Source organism: Dermacentor andersoni, chromosome 4, assembly GCF_023375885.2.
Source record: "Dermacentor andersoni chromosome 4, qqDerAnde1_hic_scaffold, whole genome shotgun sequence".
NCBI lineage: Eukaryota > Metazoa > Arthropoda > Arachnida > Ixodida > Ixodidae > Dermacentor > Dermacentor andersoni.
Genome location: NC_092817.1, coordinates 113,616,423 through 113,640,003, shown reverse-complemented (window position 1 = coordinate 113,640,003; position 23,581 = coordinate 113,616,423). Strand labels below are relative to the sequence as shown.

The window sequence follows — 23,581 nt, the reverse complement described above, 5'->3', positions numbered from 1 at the left end:
CTGAAGTGGTCCACGTGGTGCGCCTTAAACCCTTTTACGGACGCTGACGAACTTCGTCATTTTGTTCTTTTCTTTGCTACGAGTGCTTTTGTTTATTACCTTCGTTTGTTTGCAGCATCGGGTCGATGCTTTTTAAGAGGGGGGTATTGATACGTGTACTTATCTTTATCGGGCGACCACGTTTCGCCGCTTAACAAATGCAATCGCACAGCGCGGGACGCGCCTGCATGTATCCGACGTTTCGGGAAAGTTATCGATGCTTCTACCCGGCTGTCTGTTGTCGCCGAACCTTGTGTTATCTGATTTCATCGCGTAGCGCGAATGGTGTAGAACTTTGTGGAAAGCACGCGGGTCCAAACGATTAGTCTGGAACATTCGACGACTGCTCTATAAAAGCCGACGCGCTTGACCCGCTGAGCAGATTTTCGACGATCGCCGAGCGTGTTCGCCGCTATCGTTGCGCTATAAGTGTAGCCTGTTTTGTGGGCACAGGTTCGCCCAATAAAAGTTAGTTTTCTTGTTCACAGTATTGCTACTGTGTTCTTTCTTCAACGTCACCACCACGTGACAGTATGAGGGACTCGCACCTCTTTCTTCTAAAAAAAAGGTGTCGATACTATCAAGACGCTCTCGCAGCGTTGTTCGAATGTCTTGAATAGGAGATCCAGAGGCCCATATGCAGATGTCATCTGCGTACAGAGCGTACTGCTGGCTAGAGGGTATTTCTGCTGGTAAGGCTGCCATGACACATTTGAATAAAAACAGACTGATAACACTGTCCTTGGGAACGCCCTGCGTGATAATGTGATTACTCGCTCCTTGAAATGTTTCCATAAATATTTTTTTTCGCTTAAGAAATTTGATACCTACCGCAGTGTTCGGCCATGTAGGCTAGGATCTAGGAGCTAGGACCTGCAAGCACGCGCATGCGACTTACAGCGTTGAATGCTCTCTGAATATCTAAGAATACTGCGACTGTCACATTTCCGCAGGTTCACTGAATAGCGGCGCACACGCACTGCAGTCATGGCGCAGCGTTTCAGAGTTGGGTTGCTGTCCTCGAGGACGCCTTGTGACGAAAGTTCGATTACGCTCTGCATAGGCGAAACTTAAGGAACATTTTCCGTCATTGTAGAGCGGCAAATTCCCAGTGGCACATACCTATATATAGTTACCCGAGTTGACGTGAGAAACGTTCATTGATGAGCGGCACGAACTTGCTGGCATGTACACAGTGACAGAAGTTGGCTTCAAAGAGGTTCATTAAACACCGGCACAGACCGAGTGGCACATACAAAGAGCTCCAAGTCGGAGTCAAAGAGTTTCACTGAACAACGGTACCTACCAAGTTACGCATCTATGCAGTGAACCATGTCAGCGTTAACCAGGTTCGTTGAAGAGCTTCACACATGTACACATTTCCACGTACTCAGTGACCCGAATTGCTCCGACAGTGCGTTTCGAACCCTGTTCTCCCAGCACAGCAGCCCGACACGCTAGTGTTGCGACTCGGGGTTCGAAGACGTCGGATCCTCTTTCCTCGGGGAGTGGTAAGTGGACGTGAGACTGGGTCCGATATTCAGGACGTTGGACAAACACGTCCTGCATACAGGTACGAGAAAATGCAATGAACTACAGAAAAGTTGATGATAAAGTCGTAGTCGTCGATCACTCCCGCCGTCCATAGCTCTTTTTATGCCGTGCGTGATCATTGTTTAGCCCCTTCCCCCAATTCGGTGCCAGGGGGACGATGACATCATGTCCCACCAATCCGGTGTCAGGAGGCCACTGACATCAGTACCCACCAATCCGGAGCTAGGTCTCCGTCTCCCTTTTCGCCAACGCCAATCGTACTCTGCGAGGTGGTGGCCGGGTCATCGCACAGAGCGCGTCTCTGGCTTGGACACGCCAGTTTCTGCTGCTGACAGGCGACATCCGTATGATTGTTAATCGCTGAAATCTCTCATGAACGAGGTATTTCCGCGCTGGTCATAATTCATACGTTTCGAGAACCATCTTGATCAGGCCGTCGGCCCGTTCCCCATAATAGCGCGAGCAGTGACCGAGGTGTGTCGTGGGGGGATCGGCCGATCACAACACTACGAATACAGTGACTCAGGAAGGTGGGAAAATAGTTAGATACAATGATAAAAAGATACAGAGGTACGAATATAGATAGATATCCGCCGGAAAGTGCGTGAAGTACCTCAAGAATGCTAACGCATCATAAATGTTTGCATTCAGTCAGTCTGCCGAACACTCAACAGAGCTGCGCGTTTCCCTCAGGATCTGCTGCTAGCTTCATGCACGTTCTTTGTAGCACTGGTATTCTCCCACAGAACATCGTAATACAGAAACCAAAACGATGTCTAGGAAGCAGAAAGCCATAAAAAAGTATCTGTCGAGTGTTTTAAGGTTCTTGATGATCATTCGTGGCCATGCAACTTCAATATCTCCAAAAAGTAATAAAAATGTAACCAAGGAGGACAAATTTGTAATGCTTTTGCTATGCGAAACAAATTTCTTCAATTATTCCAAGCATATCTATGTGTTTGACATTGGTTAAAACTTATAACAAAGATAGTTTAGTGAAACACACACGCAATCAGATTGGCAAGAATGGACTTAGCCGGCGATCGGAGACGCAGAAGGTGAGATACTGTGATAATGCAGGAACTGGCTAAGCCTAAGCAGGCTCACCGGATTGGGAGCATTGTCATGCGGCGCAGAAAGACAACACGGCATGGCGGCCACACTCGATTTATCCCCGATGCGGAATTTGACACAGAGTATCAGAATATGCGAAAGCCTCATGCGGACCTAATTAGGGCGCCGTCTTCAGAGTTTATTCGCACGGCCCCCGGTGTCGTCTTCCCCGCGTTTGTAATTAGCTCTGGAATCCGTTGTCCGTTATGATACCCCTTGCCTGAAAGGCCAAGGTCCCCGACGAATGAAGTCTCCCGCAACTAAAGGAGCCTTCTACCATCAAACAATACACATTCCCGCGATAACAGATGCGCCATTCCCCTGACTTGCCAAGTACGTCTTTCACGCGCTGCATATAAAATGAAGCTCATTTCACGTATCGCGCAGCAGCATGTAAATTGATTCCTGGTGCGACGTAAATATTAGCATAGCTAAGCGTGAGCACTCATTTCATTTAGAGTGGTTTGGTGGGCCAACCTGTACTAAGCCTGTTGGCAGCGAAAGATTAACTTCTGGCTGGGTCGAATGAAAAGTAGCCCCTGTTTAGGCTGCTCAAAGGGAACAAGGGCTGTGAGTTCCCCTATAGTTAAGCTTAAGGTGCGCTCTCGAATAATCGAAGAGAAGCACTTCATGCAACTCGAATTTTTTTCTGGAAATCATCGTTTCTGCTGCATGCTACAGCAGGATGGTGAGAAAGAGTGGCTCTTTAATACAAGGTGGAGAGTATGGGCTGGCCGTACATGGCTTCGCGCATGTACAATTATGCTCTGCTTATCTTTCTTTTTTTTTTTTGCGTCGGCGATTTGCCCTGAACTGTAAATTTTTTCTCTTGATGTATTCTATATTAACTGCTTCTATTTGTCAACGATACATGTACTTCTCTCTCCCCCCCCCCCCCCCACTGTAATGCCGAACTGGAGCTATGAGTACTGTGATAAATAAATAAATAAATAAATAAATAAATAAATAAATAAATAAATAAATAAATAAATAAATAAATAAATAAAGAAACGCTTAGCACGCTTCTGCAGGGGAACGAAATTGTACGGGGTGATGACTGTTGAGCTTTACAGAATTTTGAAAAATTGCTTGATGCAGATAGCGTGATTCTTGTCCTTGAGCTGGAATATTCGAAGAGGCGGATGTTACTACCTAGAAAAATGGAACACCATATTGAAACAATTAACAAAACTGCAATAATAATCTTATTAGTTAATCTCTTTATGGCGCATATTGCAATTTACGAATTGTATGCGGTATGGTATGGTATGGTATGATGAACTTTATTTAATGTCCTGAAGATCAACCCTTAGGTTGACGCAGGCGGCTCCCACGTCGGGACAGTAAGGTTTAACCTTACCGCCGTATCATGGGCCTTCTGGACGGCCTGTACTTGATCGGAAAGAACTCCACTGTGTAGGACTCGCCGCCACCAGTCTCTCTCCTTGACACAGTCTGTGAAAGTCACAGGACACTGCCAAAGCATGTGATCCAGAGTAATGATGCCATTACACTTCTCGCAATTGATTGGTATCTCTCTTTCAGGATATATCTTGTTAATAAAGTTTGGACTTGGATAAGTTCTTGTTTGCAACAATCTCAGAGTCACCGCTTGAGCTCTATTGAGCTTAGCGTGTGGCACTGGGAATTCCCTTCTGTTCATGTAGTAATGCCTCGTGATTTCATTATATGTAAGTAATTGGTCCCTGTTCTCCTCCTGTGTATTATTAAGGTCCTGGTCGCGTAGTGCACGGATAGTAAGTCCTCGTGCAGCTGCGTTAGCCATCTCGTTTAAATTCTTTCGAGATGGATCGACAGACCCCATGTGCGCAGGAAACCAGCGGATTTCGATCTCTTGGCTGTCCAACTCACCGATCAGCTGGGCAGCCCTTTTGGTTACAAAGCCATTGGTAAAGTGTCTAATAGCCATCTTAGAGTCACTGTAAATCTTCGTCCACTTATTATTCCTTAAAGCCAATGCTATCGCTACTTGCTCCGCGACTGTCGTGTCTTTAGTCATGATTGTAATAGCATCCCGAATGAGACCATCTGCATCTACTACTACTGCCGTAAAGGCTTTCTTTCCTCTGACCCACCCAGCATCTACAAATGCCGCATGTTCTCTGTCGTGTTCTATCTCTTGCAGGAGAGCTTTGGCCCTTGCGTTTCGTCTTTCCAGGTTGTGCACCGGGTGCATATTTCTGGGGAAAGGAGTCGTCTTGATTATCTCTCTTATGCTATCTTTTAGTTCAACTGTGCCTTCACCTGACATTTTGGATTCGGTTGGACACCATCCTACCTCTTCTAGTATTGCTCTACCTGGCCTTGTTAGAGAGAGCCTCTCTCTGTGGGCAATTTGCTGAGCTTCTATTATCTCGTCTATTGTGTTGTGGAGCCCCAGTTTCATTAATTTGTTATCCGGGGTGTTAATCGGTAACCCCACTGTTGTTTTGACTAGCCTTTTAATTAATCTGTTCAACTTGTTTAGCTCTGTCTGTGTCCAACTGAGCATCCCATCTACATATGAGAAGTGGCACAAGGCGAAAGCGTGGACCAATCTCATGGCGCTCTCCTCTCCCAGCCCTCTGTGTCTGTTACTGATTCTCCTTAGAAGTCTTATTACCTCCACAGTCTTGCTAGTGATGTGTCGTATTGTTCTTCCATTTGCCCCGTTTGCCTCCAGGAATAACCCTAAGACTCTTATGGATTCTACTTGCTTAATAGATTCGCCTGCCTTCGTGGTTAGTACTAACCTGGGTTCTTCCTCGGGAACGTATCCCCTCGGTTTTCTACCCCTTCTTCTGTTCTTGAGTACAAGGAGTTCAGACTTATTAGCAGAGCATTTGAGTCCCATGTCTTCTAAAATAGACTCTACCTCATAAATGCTCTTCTGAAGTCTGCTTTCCGCATGTCCCATACTTCCTTCAGCGGTCCATATAGTCACATCGTCTGCATAAATGGTAAAGTGAATGCCCTCTATCCCTTTTAGTCCCTTTGCCACTTTTGACATGGCCAGGTTGAAAAGAATAGGTGACAAGACCGACCCTTGTGGTGTCCCTCTGTCACCGAGATCAATCTTCTTTGATTTAATATCCCCGAATCTAAGGTGAGCTGAACGATTGCCAAGAAAGGCTTTGACCACTTCATAGAGTTTTCTCCCCAATCCCAGTTCAAAAATCACTTCAAGTATTGCTCTATGCTTAATTCTGTCAAAAGCTTTTTCGACATCCAACCCCAAGAGAGCTCGAGTGTTTTTTGGTTTAGCCAATAGCAGTTGATGTTTGATTAACAACATGGGATCTTGTGTGGACAAGCCTGATCTGAAACCAATCAGATTGTACGGTAGGATGTCATCGTCCTCCACATATTTCGTTAACCTGTTCAATATGACATGCTCCATTGTCTTCCCTAGACATGATGTTAACGAAATTGGCCTCAGGTTATCCAAGTTGAGTTGCTTGCCCGGCTTTGGTATTAAGATAGTACTGGCGGTCCTCCATTCTTCTGGATATACCCCATCTTTCCAGAGCTCATTAATGTATGTGGTCACATATTTTATTGATTCGTCGTCCAAATTCTTCAGCAATCTGTTAGAGATGCCATCCGGGCCAGCTGCTGACCTACTATTCAGATCATACAGTGCCGTGCGTACCTCACTTTCGGTGAATTCCTGATCCATATATTTGCACTCTAACCCTAAGTAATCGGGATAACTCACATTCTGATCTTCTTTCCTGAGAGGCAAGTATTTAGCAGCCAGTCGCTCCGTTATGCTCTCTGCGCTTGCAGTCTGACTTTCCTGGTGTACCAGTTTCGCCACTGCAGTACGTCTATTCGATTTAGTGCCTTTTTCGTTGAGCAGATGCCTGAGCAGACTCCAATTGCCTCCACGTTTTATCCTTCCGTCTACACATTTACACACCTCATCCCATTTTTGCTTCTGCAAATATCGTGCGTGTTCCTCTATATTCTTATTGAGCTGAGCAATTCGCTTCCTAAGTCTCCTGTTTAAGCGTTGTGATTTCCATCTTTGTAAAATCGATTGCTTGGCTTCGATCAGATGCGCCAATCTACTATCAATTTGTTCGACCTCTTCCTCTGTCTCTATAGCCTTAGTTGCTGCATTCAAGTCGTCCCTAAGCTGAGCCACCCACTCTTGTAGTCTGATGCGCCCCTTTCTATCTGTGTCTGCTCTGTCTTTTCTGATTTTTCTAAAGTGATCCCAGTCTATGTAAGTGAAATGCTTTACATCCCCCCCCCCCCCCCCCCGTCGTTTCTACCATTATGTGTAGTATATAATGGTCGCTTCCTAGGTCCGTGCCAGAGTTGATCCAGTCTGCCCTGGGTAAGTTATAAGTGAAGGATAAGTCCGGGGTAGTGTCCCTACACGTGGAACTGCCACACCTGGTAGGAAAGGCTGGGTCCGTGATAAGAGAAAGGCCTAAATCTGTGGCGAGATGCCAGATTCCATCCCCTTTCTTACTACTCCAGCGGTAACCCCAAGATTGGTGTGGGGCGTTGAAATCCCCTCCTATTATGAGTGGCGCAGTTTTGGCTACCCTCATGGCCTTATTAAAAATGGCTCTGAAGCTCTGTCTCATCTCTCTGTGACTGCTATGTATGTTGAGGCAGAACAAGCTTTGCGCTTTACCTCTGTGCCGTTTTAGGACCATTTCTATAAATATGTATTCAATTTTACTCGCCCCTAATTTTAGATCGTGCTCTATGTAAGGAATTTTCTTGTCAATTAGGGTGGCAATTCCTCTGCCTGGTTCTTTGCCTTTGCAGACCGAGTTGAAGCCGGACAGCCCGATCTCCTCCGCTAGAGTTTCCTGCAACATTATTAATTTCGGCCTATTTTCAACCGTTTTGATTATCTGTGCTAGTGACGCTCTTTTTTGCTGAAATCCTCTGCAGTTCCACTGCCACAAACTAAGTCTATTTCTGTTACCCATTATTATTGTCGTTGCCCCCTGACTTGCTACCCCGTGTCACTGTTCGCTTGACTGTACCACCTGCCGCTCCTGGGGGTGTTCTAGCGCTTTCGGCTTCCAAGGGCATATATTCTTCATCTTCTCCTTGGGCCTCTAGCTTTTTCAACCTTTTCTCGGCTATTAACTTCCACTTCCATGTTTTATCCACCTTAAGGTTAACGCTGTCTACCGTGTCCTTTAGATCCCTAATCGCATTCCTAATCTCCTCCAGAACCGAGCACATCGATTCTGCCTCCGGAACTACAGCTCTCTTTTTGGGCGCCGGTGTGTCTTCTTCCTAGCTGTTACTTATACACACCGGCTTAGCTATTGCCACACTGCCGCTTTCTGTCCTCAACCCTTTTTTCATTTCCTGAATCTGCTGCTTAAGTTCTTCATTTGCTTTCTTTAGTGATATAACCTCTCTGATCAGCTGTTCTACTCTGGCATCATTACTTTGTTCCTGCGAGGCTAGCGCACCTGTGACTTTCACAGTACCTTTGACTTTCTCGGCCCAGGTCGCTCCTGGTTCCTTTTTCTTGTTTGTCTTCAGCTCCTGCTCCTCGAAGCGCACCTGCGCCTCCCGAGACCTGGAACGGTTTCTTCCCCTCGATGTTGAGCGCTGTCTTGATCTTGATGTGCTTCTCGAGCGTGAGCGCCTTCCGGCGCCTGGAGGGGTTTCCTTTGTCGGTTGGGCCGATTCCATCTCGGTCTCCACTTTGGAGCGTTGTCTTCTTCTTACTCTTACTACATATGGTATTTGGTACCGCTGCTTGCACGCCCTGTCACCTGTGAGGTGATCTTCACCGCAGAACTTGCATTTGGGAGAGCAGATATGAGCCTCCCCTGGGTCTTGCATACCACATCCTCTGCACTGCACAACATCAGGTGTTGGACAAACGTCTGATCTGTGTCCGATTCTTCCACATGCGTAACACACGTCAAATTGCTTCCTGTACAGATAGCACCTCACGAGGGTTGACCCATATTTGATGAAGTTGGGCACCCTGAATCCGTCGAAAAGGACAATAACCGATCCCGTAGCTTTGATACGTTGTGCAGCCAACGCCGTTGGGTTGTATTCATGCACAATCTTTTTCGTGATCACACTCTGACTGTCATTGAGGTTCACTCTTCTAATAACCCCCTTGCACGTAGAGTGGGGGGCTGTTTCATAAGCGCTCACTTCATATTCTGCCTCCATGATCGTAATGGACTTGATTCTCACATACCTTTCAGCATGAGAGGAGTCCGGTGTACTAACCACCACAATATTCTGTGTGAAGTTGGGGCAGACGATGTCTTCCCTCGCTTGGTCTGCTGTAAGTCCGGCTGCCTCGACGATCGCTTCTCCAATAGCTGTGCTGACCTTGTTCAGGTTGAGGCCTCCGCGAGGCCTAACGATGATTTTCCTGTGCTCCTCCGGCAGTTGCGGCATTCTTGACGCCTTCACAATCCGGCGCTTGAGCTTGTCGGCCCCGGCAGCACCTTTGTTGGCGATCTGCTTTCCTTGTGATTCTTGGATCGAATTGGCGGCTCCACCAGCTCCCCAGGTCTTTTTCGCAGATCGCGATCTTCGGTCGGTGACCACCTGCCAACCCATTCTTTCCTCGCCGTCTTCCGTCTCCGAGGAGAGTTCGTCGTCCATGCGCATATCGGCCATGCCGCCTTGGCGGGCTCGCTAGACCTACGTGGCGTTAGGCCCAGCGTGGCGCCCACGCGCGATGCACAGAAAAGAGGCTGTAGAAGTCCAAAAAATGCTGGCCCACCTTGTCCAAAGGTATCCAGCAATTCGGGTTAACCTCACGAATCCGATGGTGAGCTTCAATGCGTGGTCCTGCCAAAAGTGCCTGCAGAATCATTCAAAAAGACGGAGCCGATGCGGGGCACATCCGCTTTCTTCTGCTTCTTCTTCGTCCAATTGTATGCGGTGAGTTTGCAAGATTTATTATACCTTTAGATTAATTTCTAGGATGACACCTGTTTTGAGATATTGTTTCCCAATGTGTGCGATGAAATACAAGATGGTCCTCGCAAGAACCTTTCCGACAATCTACATGGCTTGGACAGACGGCCACTATCCTTAGGATAAATTTTAGGTCCATGGCCAACAGAAAAACTTCAAAACATCTCTTCGCGTTTTAGTACAATTTTTGCAGGAATAAAAATATCACAAAAATACTAAGTCATACAATAGTTTTTGCTTGCATTGTTATTATTAACCGGCATCCTTAATTACATGTTCACTGTGTCGTCCTGTTCATGTAGAATTTCTATTTGTTGTATTGAGAGTGCGGCATTCAAGTGCCCAACGTCTTCTGTGTGAACATCTTGATTCTGTGAACATTTGTGCCGTGTGAACTCATGTGTTGCATGTGAACACTTCGGTTTTGTGAGTACTTATGCTATGTGAACTCTTCTGTTGCGCGAACATTTATTTATATAGCAGGACTGAGGCTTAGTACGTGAGTGTTCAGTCATGTGTTTATTAGTCAAGTTTTGTGGTTGTTGACAACTTTTCGACGATAACTATCATGTAAGAGAAAAGAGTAGCCGGCGTCCAACATAGGGACCAACCTCTCCTTAAATACATAAAAAAAAATATGTGGGCGGTCCAAATAATTTTGTGCTTCAGTGCATAAAAGAGCGTTTTGTTAAATAAGCAAGTGGAACAACAGCACATTTATACGGCGAGTTTGACGGCGCATATCTCAAAATTGAACAATAACAATTGAAAAGAGGGTGAGCATGAACTCGTAGTTAGTGTCTGCAAGGCCCGTAAATAAATTCCAAACTGTTAACTTTGGGCGCATTCGCGACTGACATCTGCCCTGTCTGACAGCACACACCTTGGACGCACAGACACACATCTCTGCCATCCGTTTCCGAGTCAGACGGTGGAAAACGCTTCTTTTGAAGATGGAAACGTCCGCTGCACACTGAAGCTTGCAGATTCAGTGGCCTGACCGTGTAGCCTCATTAACGCGCACGTAAATATGTCGCAGTTTCACCTGAAGGGCGAAGCGTCGATTGCTATAGGAAATTAGTGGACAGCTATACGAAGTAAGGATAGTAGTTTTATCGATCCTCTAAACTTCTAAACATAGGCATGCTAACTAATTTAACAAGCATGGTGCCACTCGCGCACAAGCAAACATAAACGCATCTCCCTCGATGACCGCGGAAGCTCGCTGTCAAGACGCTGGAGTGAGGAAGCGCGGCAGCAGCAACGAGCGAATTGACCTTTGTGCTGCCTCTCGCGTCAACGCTAACGAAGGCGCGAAAACAAAGAACGCGGTGGGTTCTGTCCCCGTCGCAGATGGCTCTCAAGGTACAGCGGCCTGGAGTAGAACTGCGTTCTACTTCGGTTTGGACATAGAGAAGGTAAAAGCACTACAACGCTTCTAGAAACATTCAATGATGTCGTAAGCAGAGCTATTGATACTAATGAAATTGCCTGAGCACTTTTCTTGGATATGTCTAGGGAATTTGATACAGTTGACCAACGAATACTTGCGGAAAAACTTAGAGCAATGAGTTCTGGAGGAATATTTGCAGACTTGTTTCAAGATTATTTTACATCCAGGTACCAAACAATAACGATTGGAAACACAATAAGTTACGCAATGCAAGTTAAATAGGGAATGCCATAAGGTTCCACTATTGCTACACTTCTCTTTATAATTTATACAACTGACGTAAGCTCAGTTTCTCACCACACCTGCTTCAGTATCCTGATAACACTATTAGCTCTTACCGAAAAGTCGTATATATGTGCTTAGAAGAAATGCAAACAAACTTAAGTAACATCGTATCGTGGATGGCTAGAAATTCGACCAACAGGAAGTGGTAGACTTTCCTGGAGCCGAGACATTTGTACCAGCCTGTAAAACTTTCCCCATGTAAATAGTTCTACATTCTGCATCGGGCTTCCTCTTCGTAACAATTGATGGAAGTGCGGGGTAACGACTCGGAACGGAGCTTCGCACTGGCCGCCGCTGCGGTCCTTCACCGAGGCCGCAGGAGACGGTGCCTAGTTCGGCGACGAATGCGTCGACTGTCGTAATCATGCATCCACGTGATCCAAGAACCTTCTGTGGCACCGATGGTGCCGAAGTCGACGACTGGCTGGAGATGTATGAGCGGGTGAGGAGCCAGAACAAATGGGCTCCAATTCTGCCTTTTGACAGTACTTTTATAAACCAAAATAAAAGCAGTTGTCTGTGCATTAAAAGTCCATACAAAAAGGTTGTACTTGACTGCTATCTCTACCCTCACAACATATGCGAAGAGAAGCGCTCCTGCCCTCCTCTTGAATACACTTCAACAGTCTAGTATTTAGGTTTATATATAGATCAATTCCTGAGTTGGGAGGAGCATGCTAAGAATATATGTAAAATGTTGAGAAATAGAGCTGCACATATTTATAGGTTTCATGATGGTGCGAATATGCAATCTAGTTAAAAGGTCAGCGAATCTCTAGGAGAGAGCATTCTTCACTATGGTATAACTGTTTATGCAAATTGTTCACTGAGCCGACAAACACAAATTAACAAACTTCCCCAGAGAATATGTAAATATATAGTATACAGAACATACTTTTACGAAGCCCATAAAGAAGAAATAATGAAAGGAATCTTCATGATAAATTTCAATCAACTTTAAGTTTACACAGTACTGACCTCTAGATAATACAACAAACAAATACAGAACACCGGTCAACAAAGAACGAACATTAAGAGAAACAGAAAGATATCATATTCCACGAGAGTACACCAGCTATGAAAAAAGAATTCGAAACTAGCACAAATTAGTGCAGGAATACACGCAATGTAGCAGCATAAAAAATGTGAAAAAGATGGTAAAGAATTGGCGCCTTCTTCTTTCATAAAGTATATTTTCTGTGTACATTGTGTAGTTTGTGCCCTTTCACTCATAATGATATTCCAAGCTTTGCTTTTCTGTATCTATGTTCCTCCGGTGGTTACTTCTAGCGTTGTAAAAGGGATTTCTCCTGTTACGGATGTTCGTTTTTATCTTCGCTCGGTCAAAATTGTAACCAAATCTTATTACACTCAAACGCCATTTTTGTTTCTTTGTATAACTTATGTTTACCCGGCACGTCACTGCTGATCTGCCTACCCATCCACATGCTTAAGTGAGGTAGAAAATGTATTAAGAAAAAAAGACAAGGGCAATAAAGAATATATCAACATCGTCGTCATCGTCGTCGTCGTCGTCGTTGTTGTTGTTGTTATTGCATCTCCGAGTCGGAGCCAAACTTGTGCTCGACAAAAACCTGTGATGCTGCTCTGGTTTTTGTTGATGCCCTTTCTGTTTGAACCATATGGTTAATACCAAGGGATGATCGTATTTAAAGAGCAAAATAAACATCTTAGGCAAGCAAAAAAAAAAAAACTATTTAGCATACGGGGTGAGTGGAAGCTGTCGAAGCAGCAGCAGAAGACGTTCCATCTGAAGGCGACAACCGATGTTTTATTTTATCGGCTAATGGGGAAAAGGGACCGCTATTTCGTGGCACTTGACTCATCATGGCCAGAAGGAGGCGACAGCGTCAGTTCGCAAGCGAAGGAAGCAGTCGCGTCGTCAGCCAGTTCAAGAGGAAGAACAGCTCCCCCGTACCCCCCTACCCGCCCTCCGCTCCAGTCACAGCAGTCAGTACAGCAGGACTTACCTAAAATGACTTCGAGTGAACCTCCAAAGGCGATGCGTAACCTCAAGAGCGCTAACGTGGACAGTAATGCATGTCCACGCTTACCGCAGCGGGCTCCCGAATATCAACGCGAAAAGCCATATAGCGCTTCGAGGCGGCGCCATCGGGCTCGGTCATCGCGGCAATACTGTGGCAAATAATTGACGCCATGCGGCAGCCGCTGCGTAGATCAACTGTACTTTTGGCGAGAACGGCTGTGGAAGCCATCCCTGCCATAGACGGTCTCCTGGCTATGCTCCCGTGTAGCCTCGACACTTCTCCGCCGAGGTTGATATGCCGTACAGCCTGCACTTGCGTGTTGCGCAGAAAAAGTAACAAAAAGGTATGCGTCAGCTGCCCGTGATCTCATTCATACCACCTTCGTCTTCCTATTCTGTCGCAGTCGTTCTCACAAACACCTTTCTCAACGTGGAGTTGCAGGCAGACTGCCACAGCACCCCCATCGATCTCTAAACCTTTCTCTCATTAAAGATTCTCCGTCTGTCTCTGGGCTTGCTAAGATTCACCAAAGACTAAAAAACGCAATCTAAAATATGCACGTGCACTTCTCGAACACTTTATCTCGCAGTCACTTAGTTCGTGATGAGCAACAGAATGCGTATGTATACATTACGCATATCACTGATATGTTGACTCCGTTGTACCAATAATTCCTATGTTGAAAACATTCACTAGCGATTCCCCGACAAGTAAGTATTGTGTAAATTGCGAGCAGCTACTATCAGTAGACTTCATGGCAGCTTGCCTTATTTAGCAGGCGATATAACAGCCGTGTCTTACCAGTACTCACGTACGGGGCAGAAACCTGGAGGCTTACGAAAAGGGTTCTACTTAAATTGAGGACGACGCAACGAGCTATGGAAAGAAGAATGATAGGTGTAACGTTAAGGGATAAGAAAAGAGCAGATTGGGTGAGGGAACAAACGCGCGTTAATGTCATCTTAGTTGAAATCAAGAAAAAGAAATGGGCATGGGCAGGACATGCAATGAGGAGGGAAGATAACCGATGGTCATTAAGGGTTACGGAATAACTTCCAAGGGAAGGGAAGCGTAGCAGGGGGCGACAGAAAGTTAGGTGGGCAGATGAGATTAGGAAGTTTGTAGGGACAACATGGCCACAATTAGTACATGTCCGGGGTAGTTGGAGAAGTATGGGAGAGGCCGTTGCCCTGCAGCGCGCGTAACCAGGCTGATGATGATGATGATGATGACGATGATGATGATAACAGCCGATAGTTGAACCTGTGAAGAGGAGCCGAAAACTGAGCACTGGGACAAGCAAACCAAATGCGAGTATTGTCAGCGACTTCGCACTAGGGTACTGAATATTCTGAATCTCATCTCCTCATTGTTCTCTATGTCTTAAGGAAAGGCGCCTTTCTTATCGTAGCCCACTGCATTCACTCGTCAGTCCCAGTTTCTGCGTTTAGCCCGAAAGAGAGTCGTTTGCAGCTTCAATATATTAGCTCATTACCTTCGGAGTTCTGCCGATAGGCGTCGGCGATTCCTGACACAAATATGATAAATAAAGCAACAGCAGTATAGAGCTCGAGTATGCGAGGTATACGTACGTGCACGAACGCGACCGGAACCTGGGCTCAAAGCAGCGACCGAATGCATCTTTTGTCAGGATAGCCTCTTCTGTTAGCATGTCTCTCGAGCCACTCGTATTAGCTCTTGAGGCATTTGGTAAGAAGCGTGAATGTAAGAGATGACGCATGTAAGCAACATTGCTGAGCACGACGAGGGCGTGAGTTCAAGGACTCGGAAAAAGAAAGTACACGTGCTGTAGTACAGCTTAATCGGGGAAAACTCCAAAATTAAAATCTTTGAGATGACATGAACAGTTGTTTCTAATTCTTATGAGGCTTAACTTAGAAGCGACAAGCAAAAAAAGCGACCATTCCGTGTAGTTAAGGCCAAAATTATGAATGTTAATTCCAGTCTTTTGTAACTTCTTAGGGGCAGCAAATGTATTAACTAAGTGTTTAGTATGTTTATCTTTGCTTCTAGATGATATTTACGTAAATCCCCGTGCTTCTTTATCTCAGATTCTTCATGAGAATTTTAGTACAGAGGCAACTGAGCGCTTTGTGTGTGCGTTGGTGTGCGTGCGTGTTCGTGTGCGTGTGCGTGTTTTAAATTATGACTACGCATGTCAATACGCAAAACTTATAAAACTAGCAACCCTACAGAACTTGCGTTCTCACTTCGGAAATGTGCATCGAGACTGCCTATAGATGTTTTTCAACCAGCAGCCGCTGTCATAGTGTACTTAACTAACGCTAGCGATAAAGAATTTTAGCTACGAAATAGTGTAACGTGATATCGGCATTCTCAGATTATTTTATCTGTAACTTTTGGTACCCACGTTCTTATAACACGCAAATATTCACTGTAGCTGTGTTATGCTATGCATATCTTACACAACCTTCGCTTCGCTGCGCACCATTCTTGAGCCAATTAATTTCATGACACTATTAACGTTTCTCCCTCAGGAATTTCTGCGATGTGGAAGAATGATTTAGATAGGTAAATACTACGTACTCACTTGCTCAATGCGTTTATGGAACAGTTGCTCGAGCGCTCTCCGTAAAAGCTATATGCTCGTTGGTCTAATGACAAATTTCTCTTCGTGAACCTACTGTGTACGACGCACATTGTTATGTGACTATTAGATGGAAATGGTTGGCCATATTCTTAACTCGTTACTGCTGCTTGTGTTTGAAGGATTAAATAAGGATGGCATAGTTTTTATTTTACAATGAATAGTGTAGTTAAGGGTTCTGTCATCGCCAAAGCTAATTGTCAGTTATCGACTTGAATTGCTGGCTTCGGGGCCGGCATTGAACACTGCTTTTTTGGAGTACACCCAATTTCGCACCTGTGATATCATATCTACGTAGATATGATATCTACGAGCGAGAGAGACAGCGTCAGCTCCTTAACTAGCTAACGCTACTAAAAGAAGTGCAAGTTGCTATAAGCGTGTTTTAACACTGTGAATCCGGCGAACACGTTACGGTGGCTCTCTCACAGGCTCTATCGTTGCAAGACACGAAGTCCCAGCTATTATAAGGCCTCATGCAGCTATGTTGCTGAGCTGCGCGCCAGCATTATGAACTAACACGTAAGATTGAATGGGACAATGAAGAAACATATATGAGCAATGAAGGCCTTATACATGCCCTATAAAGATGTGACCAAGTAAAATATGACAACCATTCGTGCCTATTGGCGCAGGCAAAAAACAAAACAAAAAAACAAACGAAAGGCCAATCTCCAACAGGAGGGAAAATGAGTACGTGTTACACGATCTGGATAGGAACAAATAATGACTTTGCGCTCGAGTCTTGCACACTGATTGAGCAAGAGCGCATAGCCTGGCCAGCAGAGAATGCAGAGAGCCGCAGTTTACTTTCACAACAGCACCTCAAGTCGCTTACGCCGAGGCAGGAGCATTTATATCCACAAGTATTCGCCTGCGAGCACTATGCTTGACTAAACGTGGTTGCGCTCGAACGCGGAAACGTGAGCACTCAGTATATTGGGCTTAGGCTGGGAAAAACTCGGCGCGCAACACATCGGCGCGGCTCATTACCTTCGGAGTTCTGCCGATGGGCGTTGGCGGTTCCTGACACAACTATAATAAATAAAGCAACAGCAGTAGGAGCTCGAGTAGGCGAGGCATCTGCGCCGATAGAGCGCGCTTTCTTCCACATTATTTAGAGGAAGGATCTCGTCTACACTCTAATCCACAACGCTTGCTATCAGGATACTTAACTCCCGTTGAATATACGTTTTATCTCTGGTGTTGAAAAACTACTCCTTGTTTCCTTTTTCTTTTACAGTGAAGCTGTATATCGCAAGTTTCCAGTGGATTTCCGTAGACCAGAAAACCGTGGGCCGATACTGAAGATAGCGCGATACCGGGCCGATCAGCGGCACAGGTAAAGCAGGCTTCCAGCACTCCACCAAATTGCAAAAAATAAGTTTAATATGCTTGGTCTAAATACAACCCGTATCCGATGTTAAACTGATCAGAGCAGTTGCTACACTTTGACATACGTCGGCCATGTCTACGTTCGAACAACCCTCTCTTTGTCGGCGTTCCAAGCGCTCGCATATCTCGTTTCCTTTCCTTCCGCTCTCCCGTGGTGGCGGTCCCATCGGAACGTCACGCTTGTCTAGTTTCCTCTGGCTCCTCGGCGCGGCGGTCCGGTTGTCCACGCCATTGTATATAAAATCCAGGTAAATGTTCCGTACCTATGTTCGAAATTCTGTGTCGCCTCTGTGTCATGTGCTAAACAGCTTCGCTGGTCATCCACCGTCACCGAGTGTAATGGCTCATGAATTTTTATGTCACATGTCAGTCCTTCCGGTGAATAACTATGACAAACTACGAGCACTCCGTCGCCTTTGAATGAACGAACGAATAATTTTCTGTGTCACGCGTTGCTGTCGTCGCGAGGAAGCATTGCTGGCTCCCGCTTGTTTTGCTTTCGGGCAATCGAAGCTCATAGAACTGGGCAATGAGCCGATACGTGAGCTTCTAGCCTCGCAACGCAGATGGTGCCAGCTGACGGGACCCTGCCCGTTGATAATGCCTACTTTTTTCTCTGCGGCCCAGACTCTATTGCGCTTAGTTGCTTCTTAGTCTAACGCACACTCGCCCGAGCAATATGACTCGCTGAATGTTTTCAGGCGTACAAATTTCGGGCGTCCCGCGACGGTTGCGAATCCGCTACATCTTCCGTCCAGCGTTGCCGGTTAACTGAGTGTTCGCTTAGCGGGGTGCGATGTTTTCGCTTAGCTTCTGTGCTTCTGCGCGTATTCCGATTACCCAGTGACAATGGCTTGGAAGCGACAGATTTTGGGTGCAAACACTTATGGTTGCAACTGAATGCACTAGTCGTTAGGCCCTCGTCCCTCAGCTGAAGCCTATGACCGTATTTTGCAAGCATTCTGTCTGTTCCACATTCTGTTTCTTTATCATTTGCCACTGCGAGTGGACTGAATAGGTGACAACTAGCTGGCTTTTATTAGGAACGAGAAGAATGCGAAACAAAATAAATCATCCTAAACTGCGCCGCCTTATTTGCATGCAACACCTCAGGAGCGCGTCTTTGGACAATCATCGGAGCACGCATTTTTGAAGTTCATCAGTATAACATACGTGAGCATACGGGTAATTTTCTTACGAGCTTGAATATAAAAAAACCACGTGAGATTGAAATGCTAAAAGATGCTATCACATTTTCAAGAGGAAAGTTAAGGAGTCCATTGCTAGGTTGTTGAAAATTATCTGACACTTTTGCGCAACAATGGTGAAATCCACCCAGACATTTTGCAGGTCAAGGTGTGCAACTATCTAACGAATCGTTGAGGAGAAAAATATCAGCTGTTACAGCCTGTTACAAAGATATGCTCCGACAATCAATACAGCCTGTCTTCTTAAACCTGTGAATTATTTCTTTCAGGCTGGCAGTGAATTCCGAGACAGACTGTGTCTGCTTTCTGACTTCGCTTTCAATCGATTTATTTTTCCTCTAATGTATAGATATGGTGGCTCTACAACCTCTTCAGGTTTGCCCTAGGTTACTTAATTGCTCTTCTTCTTCTGCTGGCATCTTTACTGAATTGAAACCTTTTACAGCGAAGCTGGTAGCCTCTCGGTGGTCTGCATTTTTCGTGTCGGTCCGTGAACAAACATTATCATGGTCAACAGTGGCTCATAGCCTCCGAAGCACGTAAAGATGCAATGGCTCATCTCCCTCGTAATACAGAGGCTACAAACACTCAGCAAAGTAAAGCGGACAGCGCATACATTCCCTGGAATCACGCATACAACGTACTGAACACTGCACGTCTCAATAAAGAACAAGGTCAAAACATCCCGGCCACGGAGGCCGCATTTCGATGGGGGCGATTTGGGAAACGCCCGCGTACTTCGATTAAAGTGCACGTTAAAGAACCCCAGGTGGCCGAAATTTCCGGAGACTACCACTACGGTGTGCCTCATAATCAGATTGAGCCATCGGCGTGCTCGACGGCATAAGGGAAGTTATGCACGGCGACTCAAGACCGGCCATCAGAGCCTTCGAACGCGGCGCCGTCTCCGACCAGGCCTGAGGCATCCTCCGCAGAACGGATCCGAACACCGTCAAGCATGACACTCATTTGATTTCCCGCCCATCTCGGTCGGGTGCCGGGTGCCCCTCCAACCTCAACGAGATCGCCCTCGACGCACTGTGCCCGCTTGCCGACCGCGCAGTCCCCGGGCCACCCCATCCCGTCGAGCTGGAGGACAACCGGGACGTGTTCATTATGTGCAGCGAAATTACAGAACGATTGTACCTGGGGTGCCGCATCTTTCCGCCACCACACACCATACTTAACAGGCCTCAGGCGCTAACACTACGCTTACTACAGACGCATACATAACCAACCCCTCCCAAATTACACGTTTTCTATCCCGGCGCGTACCCCAGTGACATGCGCCCCTCATGTGAAGACACGGCGACACTCGAACACATGCTCTGGGAGTGTAGAAACGCTCTTCTCGACTCTACCTCGGACAAGTGGGAGAGTCCCTCAGATGCTCACTACTCGCCAACCAGCAATGGGCCGGGCAGCAGGCCCGTGAAGCGGCCGCCAGATACTCCCTGTTAGTCCCTTTGTGGTAGACGCCCGCTACGCGCTAAGCGCGTCCTGCAGGACCATAATAAGGTTTTCCAGTCCAGTCCAGTTTGGCATGTAGAACCTCATAATTTAAGATTAAATTTAAGCTCAGAACAAGCATCTATCATCATCAGCACTTTGCTCATAGCCACGTAAGCAAGCAAAAGATGCAATGACTCGTGCCCCCGTAAGGCAGAGGGTACAAGCGCTCAGCAAAGTGAAGCGAACAGCGCATGCATCCATTGCAATCACCCATACAACACATAGAACAGCGTACGTTTTAATTAACAACAAGCTCAAAACAAGCATCCGAACCATCAATGAAGCATTGCATGCCTTCAGCAAAAATAATAAACTGGGCGAAGGAAGACGTGAACAGAAACACGGACGCACACACAAATTGCAATGCGTACGTCTGTGTTTCTGTTCGCGCCTTGTCTTCTTCGCGCAATTTAAACATTACGCTGAATCTATGAACCGATTAGCCCAACAACATGCATTATTTCATTCCACACCCCATCAGCAGTTTTAGGGGTGGTTTCGCAAGAACTTTACTGGACGTTCACTTTCGGAGGGCTGGGATGGCAAGTCAATTTTTTCTTTTTTTTTTGCATTCTACACGAACTATACAAATTTAGGGGTTTTACGTGGCGAAATCAAGATCTGATTGTGAGACGCGCCTTAGTAGGGGTCTCGGGATTAGTTCTACGCGCCTGCGGTTGTTGGGTTCTCTAACGTGCACCCAATACACAGCACACGGTCATTTCTTCAATTCACCGCCATCCAAATGTGGCCGCCACGGCCGGGAATCGAACCCGCAACCTAGTGCTTAGCGACGTGACGTCATAGCCACTGTTACCATGACAGTTTTCTTGCAGTCTTGGGAGATCATACGCAGAGATCCATGATATTCGGAAAACTACTAAGTTAACCTTTAGGATTATATAAATGTGGTGCATCATTGAATGTCCCTGTCTTGAGCCTAAGTATTCTCACTGCAATAAATATAAGTCTTGAAGCGCATAATTTCTCATTTAAACCGATTTTATTTATTTTGGTTTTCCTGTAACCTTAAAGCAAATAGCACCCACCTCGGTGGCTTAATGACTATGGTGTTCCGCTGATAAGTACGAAGTCGTGGGATTGAATTCCGGCCGCGGCGGCCGCATTTTTATGTGGGTGAAATGTAAGAACACCCGTGTCCTGGGCGTTGGGGCCACGTTAAAGGACCCCTGGTGGTCAACATTAACCCAGAGCCCCCCGTGTATCAAATCATGGTTTTGGCACGTAAAACCCCAGAATTCATTTAAAGCAAATAGCCTTCTTCGATCATTATGCTGAACGGTAAAATTTTTTTTTGAAAGAAAGGGTGGCCAGGCGGACAGGACAGACACTTAGTAGCAACTGGAGGTTTATTGAAACCTTCCTATGACGAACAGTAGTACCCACATGCGCTTCGGACGAACCGGACAGTATACAATTCCGAGAGAAACAGCACACACATCCTATCGCCGATAAAATCGACAAACCAGCGTGACATCTGGCATAGCTGGAGACAGAATCATTCAGTATTAAGGCCCAAACAATGAAACGTTCCTTTCCTTCGAGCGCTTCCTAACCTTACGTGAGGCCTCCTTACAGCGAAGGACTGATGGAGGAAGCAAGCGTACTCTGAAAGCTCCTTTCGCCCATCCTCACGTAAGGAGCGGTTGTCGCATGCCTGGGTTCGAGATGATCTCTTAAAAGCTTTACGCGAACACCATTATTCAATAAAAAAATGTTGTATCGTCACACAATTTTTAAATTAGAGAGCTAATATAGAAATGCGTGGGTGTTTCTTGCCAGTTTTGTTCACTAAACGTAAAAAATGTACCATATTACAGTGCAAAACTTAATGTGCTCCAGCAACGCTGGCGCGCCGGCGTCGTGCAACGCCTAGCAACGCCTAGCAACGCCTAGCAACGCTTTCATGCCGCACGCGTGACTGAAGCGAACATGCCTGGTAATGCCCCAACCACTGGCACGCGCTGGAAAGCTTCGGCGCGCGCCGAAGGGTCAAATGCGTCAAAGCGTCGGTCGGGAACTCGCTGAAGCGGAACGTCGCGCAGCGATTACGTCTACTGCCGATGCTAGAAGTTTGCCGGCGCGCGGCGAAGCTGCGCCGGCGTGCACCAATGGGAGGCTGCGACTCCTCGCAGGCGTCAACCAATCGGAGGCTGCGGAGCCTCTGGCTGCTAGGACTGTAATGGCCGACCGTGCGGAGACGCCGGCACCAACGATCGTCCGAGTGTTTTGGACGCACGACGCGCGCGACAGTGTTCCTGAAAGACAGTGTTGTAAAAGTAGGCCGACAACGACACGATCAACCGACCGACGACCGTAGGTTGTGGCAGTGCGACGTGGATCCGAAGCGACTTCGAACGACGCCGACTAATCCAACCTGCCCACTGGGTTCCGCCGGGCTCGGTACGATCGTCTGCTAAAACAGCCAACCGAATCACGATTGCCGCAACGTCTGTGCTTGTTGTATGTGCATTTTGTTGTGCTCAAAACGAATGGAAACACGTTTACGAGCTCCGAAGTCTGGATAATCAACACTCGCCTATCGCCGATGTTGTTTACGTTACGCGTAGGCCTAGCGCGTCCATCGAGTTCGTAACTGGCGAGTGAACGAACTCACCTGAGAAATCTGTCGAAGGAAATGAATTTTCAGGTCCGTTTGGTGCTGCAGTGATTTAAAATATGGCACTCTTGACTTCGTGTGACCTGTGATGTGGTGAATGAACCGTGTGGAAGTTGGGTTGGTCAACCGCGGCGTGTTTCGTGTGGTGTCGGTTGACTCAAGTTTAACGGGCAAGCTCTGCGCTGTTTCCAGTGGTAAAGATAACTCCCGAAAGCGAACTACACTAGTAGCCGAACTATTGGAAGTACTTACATAATCAGCCGCGCCGCCTGTTTCAGATGACATTGCGCTCTTTTATTCGGCATGTGAATCCAGTTCAGTACAAGTTCACTGTACTCATTCACTCACTTCTTTCAAGTGCGACCGTCTTTTGGGCTAGTTGGGGATAAATCGCTCGTGTAGCAATCAAGAACACTGACGCACTGAAGCATACGTGGCAACGCAGTCATATTTGAGTCAGTGTGTCGTTATAGTTGAGCACTGCAAAAAGAAATTATCTGTTTGCAACGTGTGCCCTGTGTGCAGTGCATAGCAGGACCTGCATCATGCAAGACCTATGCATGTAGCAGCGTATACCATGACTGCTTCGATGCCCGCTTCAGAAGCAGCAAGTACTGAGTCAATGAAACTGTAATTGAATTTTTATCTCACTTTTTGCTTATGGAAAGTGTAGATGGTGTGAGTGCATTGTGGGGAAGGTGAAAAGATGTCATCAGTGTTTTGTGCAGTCAGTATGCTTAAACTGCTGGAATCCCTTCAGCCTCTACTAAAATGTTTCTTGCTGCGATACTATAAATTGTAGTC

General features: G+C 46.4%; 1 pseudogene; it reads right to left on the bottom strand.

Annotated features, from left to right (window-relative positions):
- Positions 1 to 17,309: 17,309 nt before the first annotated feature.
- Positions 17,310 to 17,490, bottom strand: LOC126537638 (U2 spliceosomal RNA; annotated as a pseudogene).
- Positions 17,491 to 23,581: the final 6,091 nt, after the last annotated feature.